The 6,205-nt window shown below is 48.3% G+C and overlaps 1 protein-coding gene across 1 annotated transcript in view; it reads left to right on the top strand.

Annotated features, from left to right (window-relative positions):
- GALNT13 (polypeptide N-acetylgalactosaminyltransferase 13) overlaps positions 1 to 6,205 on the top strand; it is a 78,639-nt gene that overhangs the window by 5,547 nt on the left and 66,887 nt on the right. The gene's annotated exons all lie outside the window — the stretch shown is intronic.

Consider the following 6,205-nt stretch of genomic DNA (forward strand, 5'->3'; position numbering starts at 1 on the left):
CCTTGGCTCCAGAGACTCATCCCCCCTCTCTGCCCCCTCCTGGCAGGGAGTTGCCGAGGGCCAGGAGGTCTCCCCTCAGCCTCCTCCTGACTAAAAATATGCTGCAGAAAACGTACCTTTACAAAGCAACTGAGCTACACCAGCCATCAGTGGTGGGATTTAAACACCAATATAACCTAGAAGTTGTCTATCACGATAAGGATCTTTTTTGGGGTGTACCTTGCCATCTGTTTGTGTCAGGAAGGTGTGGGAGGGGGAGAAGGATGGAGGGTGGTGACAGGCAGTTACCGATGGCGCAGCAGGGTCTAGCCTTGCCTGCTCGCTGCCGACTGCTGAGCCTCTCAGGCTGCCTCCACTTGCTTTGCAGAGAAACCTCTGGCAGTGCTAATCAATATGTAAACGGGAACTTTTTACAAGGCTTTAGGCAGGCTTGTGTAACTGAGTGGAGTGCTCTGTGGCTGGGACAGCTTTCAGAAGGGAATCCTTGAATTCAGAGGCGTCAAGGCATGGTTGAGGTTGTCCAACCCCGACCTCTCCCTCACTCCAGGTGAGGCTGCCTTCGATTCCTGCCGCTGGCACAGGCGCTCCTGCGCTCCCCCGCCTGCCGCTGGCACCTGAGAACACTCCTTAAAAACAGCAGAGTTGGAGTTGTCCGGTAAGTGCTTGAGTTTCGCTGAGCTGCTTGGAGAACTGCTTAATGTCTTCCTGAGAACTGGCATGTGAGATATTATTCCAAATAAGAGCATAGTTACATACATGGTGTTATTTCATTATATGGGATAAGCTGTTTAACGGTGAACTCTCCACTGTCGTGACAGGACAAGGGGTAACAGTTTAAAACTGAAGATTTAGATTAGGTTTGAGGCAGAAATTCTCCCCTGTGAGGGGCGTGCGGCCCTGGCACAGGCTGCCCAGAGAAGCTGTGGCTGCCCCCTCCCTGGAAGGGCTCAAGGCCAGGTTGGACGGGGCTTTGGGCAACCTGGGCTGGTGGAAGGTGGCCCTGCCCGGGGCAGGGGGTGGCACTGCAGGGGCTCTGAGGTCCCTTCCATCCAAATCAGTCTGGGATTCTATGATTTTTTAAGAGGTAAGTCATGCAAATCAGAGTCTTCAGTTAGGCACTGTCACCATCCCCATTTTTAAGGTCTGGGGGAAAAACTGCCTGCTAGCTCTCCTGCAGACTCTCTGTGGTCTGACAGGATGGGAAGGAGGCAAGATCCCGTCAGGGCTGCCTGCAAATTCATGACCATAGAAAAAAAAAAAAAAGAGAACAATATCTGCCAAACAGCACTGAGGTTCGCCTTTCTTTTAATACGAACTGTTTAAGCTGTTTAACTCTTTGATTTTGTGTAAAAATTATTCTTGACCATTCTTCAAAAATAACATGCGTGGATGTGATGTTAAATTAAGACTATAAAAGAACTGTAAGGTGTGAAGTTCACTGGAAGGTGTCCAGGCCTATAAAAAGATGAATTTATTGATTTAATTTGCTTTATATCTTGTGATGTTTTGGCAGTTTGCTTAACTGCAGTGTTGCCTTTTAACACTTTTATAACTAAGGCACTTTTGCAGAGGATCTTGCACAATGATAAATTTGTCACTTCAGCGTGCGCCGCCCTTTGATACGGGTTTGCACGTGCATCGCTCTGAAGCGAGGAGTAAGTTTTTCTCCTGTCTTGTTACCACTTTCAGTTTTTGAGCGATGACCTTGACCGTGTCCGACCGCCAAGGGTGGAGCCGGGGGGTAGGTAGGAGGGCGCCTTGGACCGGTGGATGGTTTGTGGTTGCGTTAGTGGCCGTTAGTCCTCAGCGCTCCGGAGATGGGACACACAGAGATCGTGGCAGAGAGGGAGAAGGTGGTGGGTGTCCTGCTCCCAGCAGTGCTGCCTCGCACTGCCTGGAAACTTCTGCCAAGCCACCTCCCAGCCGAGCGGTCAGTCGCGGCTGGGACTTAGCGAGGCGGGAGGGAGCGAGGCTGTCAGCTGGAGAGAAATACAGCAGTGGGTTGCGGTGGGACACAGCAGGTTTTTGACCAGGACTGGTTTTAAAATGCAAGAATTCAGTGGGGAAAGAGGGACTAAGAAGCAAAACCGAAACAAGTGTGAAAAGAGGAACGACTTGTCAGTAAGGCAAAGAAGCGAGGAGCCTGATTATGTTTCTTTCAGATGCTATCGGCTTACTGCACACATTAATGCTTCTGCACAGTCATAGATACTTGGTAATGCTGGAAATCACAATTCCAGTGGAATGTGTAGTATTGCATCAGTATATTCCAGAACACTGTTCATCGTAAATACCCTTCTGTGAGGAGGAGGAGAGCTTGCTAACCCACAGAGCTAACTTAAGGTTTTGTACGTGCGTTTATGTAGGCTTTTATGGATGGATGGATAAATAAAAGTATCTGCGTATGTGCCTGTATGAATATAGATAAATCCACATAAGTTAGATGCTTGAATAAGTACAAATACTGCCGCTGTTGCACATGTAATACTAACCAGAACATAAATACGACTTAAGAGCCGAGGCAGAGATGCGGCATGTGGCAACTCGCAGGTTTGTTATTTAGCACCAGGGGATGGTGTATTCACCCCTCTCATCCCATCTCCCATCCTTCACTTCCACCACCTCTGATCGCTGCAGCATGTACTGTTACTGGTTTCTCAGTCTGTCTCTGCCTGGAATTCAGGATCCTGACCCCCAATTCCTCCATTTTACTTGATCTCCAGGCTGTTTCGTGCTTCCCTTCGTTCCCCAGCACAAGTGCCAGTCCTGCAGGACTGGCTGCCAGTGCCCTCTTGGCACTGGAATGCACAATAAATCTGGTCACGTAGAGGAGTCGTACTAGTGGTCTGCGTTAACCAGCCTCTTCTTTATGGGTGTTAATCTCTTGTATTTATACTAAAGCAAAGCAATAAAAGGTAATGACTAATAATGATGAAAATCCCTCAAGTCATATAAACTACAACTATTTAACACAGTCCTGTATGTTCCCAAATGCATCATATAAAAAATACTACATAATAAATTTTATATAATAGTTACAGACTCATTCTTTCCCTCTAAATACTTTGCTTTCATGCATGATCTTTTGCCTTGAGTTGCTTCCCAGAGAGCTTCCACACAGTTCTGGAAGGGATAAAATCACAGTGCAACCCTCCACGCTCACATAATTTGCACAGAGCCAATGGGAAGGATGGTAAATAGGTAGAGTCTCACTCCGTTTCCTTGTTATTGATCTCGGGAAATGTGTTTTTTCTCACATTTAAACAGCTGTATTTACTTCATGTGTATTCATAAAGTAACATCTGATGACTGCACGAGAAAAACCAATGTTTCTGGGAGAGTATTTCCAGTGTCAGTGTATGTTGAACAATCAGTATGCATTGTAAATAGTGCAGGGGTGTTGGAGAGGGAGTCCTTGTGCTTCGTAGCGTGAGAGTAGCAGATGACTTATTTATCACTTCTTCAGCGCGTGGCGTAATTTTGAATCAGAAAAAATGCAGCGTGAGTCACTGTCATCATTTCAGTAAAGGGATGTGAAAGGTTTTTTTTCTCTTTCGTGCACCTAGAAAAACTTTGCAGTGAGCAGAGCGTGGGACGGGTGCCTGTTTGGGGCTGAAACCCCCCGAGAGGTGTCCTGCAAGGGCGGAACGGGCCGGCCCGGGAGAAGGACGTGGGGTGCTCCAGAGCCCCCTCCCGCGGGATGGGCTCCACCACGATGGTCCAGAAGATGGTCCCTGGGGAGCTACTCCTGGGCGTGGTGGAGCTGCAGGGATGCAAGAGCTGATCTGCAGCCGAAAGCTCTTGGTTTGTGGCTGAACTCGTTGAGGGCCGGCAGAGGAGCGTGCGTGCACACACGAGAACTCCTCGTGGCTGGAACAGGGAGGTTTTGCTGTGCAGGGCTCTCCCGACCGTGCCCTTCTCCTGCTGGTCTTGCACCATCTCCAGCACCTCCCTGGCTATCTGTGTGCTGCGTTTGTTCCCTGACTGCGCTGAGAAACCAGGAGGTGAGCTTGGGGGCATCTCGGAGAGGTGAATCATGCCGCGAAGAGCTGTACTGAGCCTCGGGTTCAGAGCGTGGCCACACGCAGTCAGGCAGGGGGCAGGGTACAAATTAGTCATATTTGTACAGACTGTGATTGTTTTCCATTGCACATCTTGTAAATGGCAGTGGGAATTACTTTTAAGAGCAAGAATAGTGATTATACACCCACAGTACAGTTGTATTATTCCTAATCTTTGTTGTTTAAGTTTTGGAGTGAATCAAATATCAGGAAAACTGCTTTGAGTTTAGTGAAAAAGACTCAATGTCTCGCTTCTGCCAGAGAACAAAGGCATGTTGGTAAAAGCACAACCAGCCCGTCCAGAGCAATCTCAGCCTCACACCAGTCGGTATTTCAGTCTCTATATCTCCCACTGGCCTCCTTACACCATCTCCCTCATCTTTAGTTCCTGAGCTGGCCCTGGCAGCTTCCCCGTGGAGCGGTGCCGAGTGCTGAAATAGGACGTAGGACAAGAGCGTGTGTGTCGGTGTAAATGGAGCTCTGGGCCTCATTGGTGGGAAATAAAGTGGCAGCTCTCTGGCGTTAGGTGTGTGCCAGTTGTGTCAACAAGCTGAGGATGTTTTTGTTTAATTCAAGTTTTCCCCATGAGAGTGATGGTTCGAGGCTCAAGACATCCCAGTGACCAGTGCAGGAGGCAGCTGTGTTACACACACACAGGCTCATCAGTTAACAAGCTCTGACTTCTTGTCTGTGCAGTTTGCCAACTGCAGAGCCATTGCTTTTTAAAACTTTCATCCTGAATAGAATAGAATAGAAAAGAGTATTTCAGTTGGAGGGTACCTACAGTGATCATCTGGTCCAACTGCCTGACTAGTTCAGGGCTGAATAAAAGTTAAAGCAAATTATTAAGGGCATTGTCCAAATGCCTCTTAAACCCTGACAGCCTTGGGGCGTCGACCACCTCTCCAGGAAGCCTGTTTCAGGGTTTGCCCACTCTCTCAAAGAACTGCTGCCTTGTGCCCAGTCTGAGCCTCCCTGGGCGCAGCTTTGGGCCGTTCCCGCGCATCCTGTCCCTGGATCCCAGGGAGAAGCTCAGCACCTCCTTCTCCACGTCCCCCCCTCGGGAAGCTGGGGAGAGCCATGAGGTCGCCCCTCAGCCCCTTCTCTCAGCCCAGACAAGCCCAGGGCCCTCGGCTGCCCCTTGCCAGCTCAGCTGCCCTCCTGGACACCCTCAAGGACTGTCACCTCCCTCTCCAGGGGTGGGCCCAGCACTGCCTTCAGCAGGACCATCCCCTCGCTTGACCGGCTGGTTGTACCGTGTGGGGGGCACCCCAGGATGCTGTTCCTGGATTTTTATCACCAGATTTACGGTCATTCCGATTGGTCTGTGCTGTGAAACACAGGACACGGCACCTCTTCAGGAGCGTCCTCAGGTCATCCAGCCCTTAGCTTCTCTGCCTGCTGCACGATACCTTGGAGAGTAATAAGAACAGTAGTTAAAGTACTGAAGATCCTGGCAAATACTGCATGATGATAAATATTCTGTTCCTTAGTGTTCCATTTGCACTACAAAATTAGTGTTAAACTGCAGACAAGGAAATAGCCTTTCCTTCTTGTCTCATTTGACTACGGACGAGCATTTCTGAATATTTTTAAACCTAATTTTTATGCAGCAGTTCTTTTCCAATTTTCAAAATTGTATCTGTTTTAAATGCAATTAAAATGAGTGTTGTGAAATACGGGACAAGCAGAATTTATTCCAGCTTTGTACATACTTTGAAGTGTGATGTTAAGCTCTGGAAGACAACTCTGAATGTAAACAGCCTTTCTGGTTTTCAGTCTTTGATATCTGACTTTCAGATGCCAGGCTTGACAGGAGACACCTTCCGAGGACAGTTGCACACACAAAGAGAACTTTTACTGTGCTCTGGAAACAAATAAATTCAAAATGTCCTTTTTTTTGGACATATCCTGCGGGGCTCACCCTCCTTTAGGCCCCTCTGAGTAAACAGAGGGAGTCATCATGGAGGAGAATTAGTAAAGGACTTTTATTTGTTTGTCTGGACTCTAAATATAAATCATGAATTGATGGATAGTTGTATCATTAATCAGATGGCTGGAGTTGTGATGGTGGCGTGGCTACCAGCAAACCTGGGTGGTCCCCATCAAATTGATGTCAAGACTGTGAGGTGGAGAGATATAGA

Source organism: Athene cunicularia (assembly GCF_003259725.1).
Source record: "Athene cunicularia isolate RWA chromosome 7 unlocalized genomic scaffold, athCun1 chr7_part1, whole genome shotgun sequence".
Taxonomy (NCBI): Eukaryota; Metazoa; Chordata; class Aves; order Strigiformes; family Strigidae; genus Athene; species Athene cunicularia.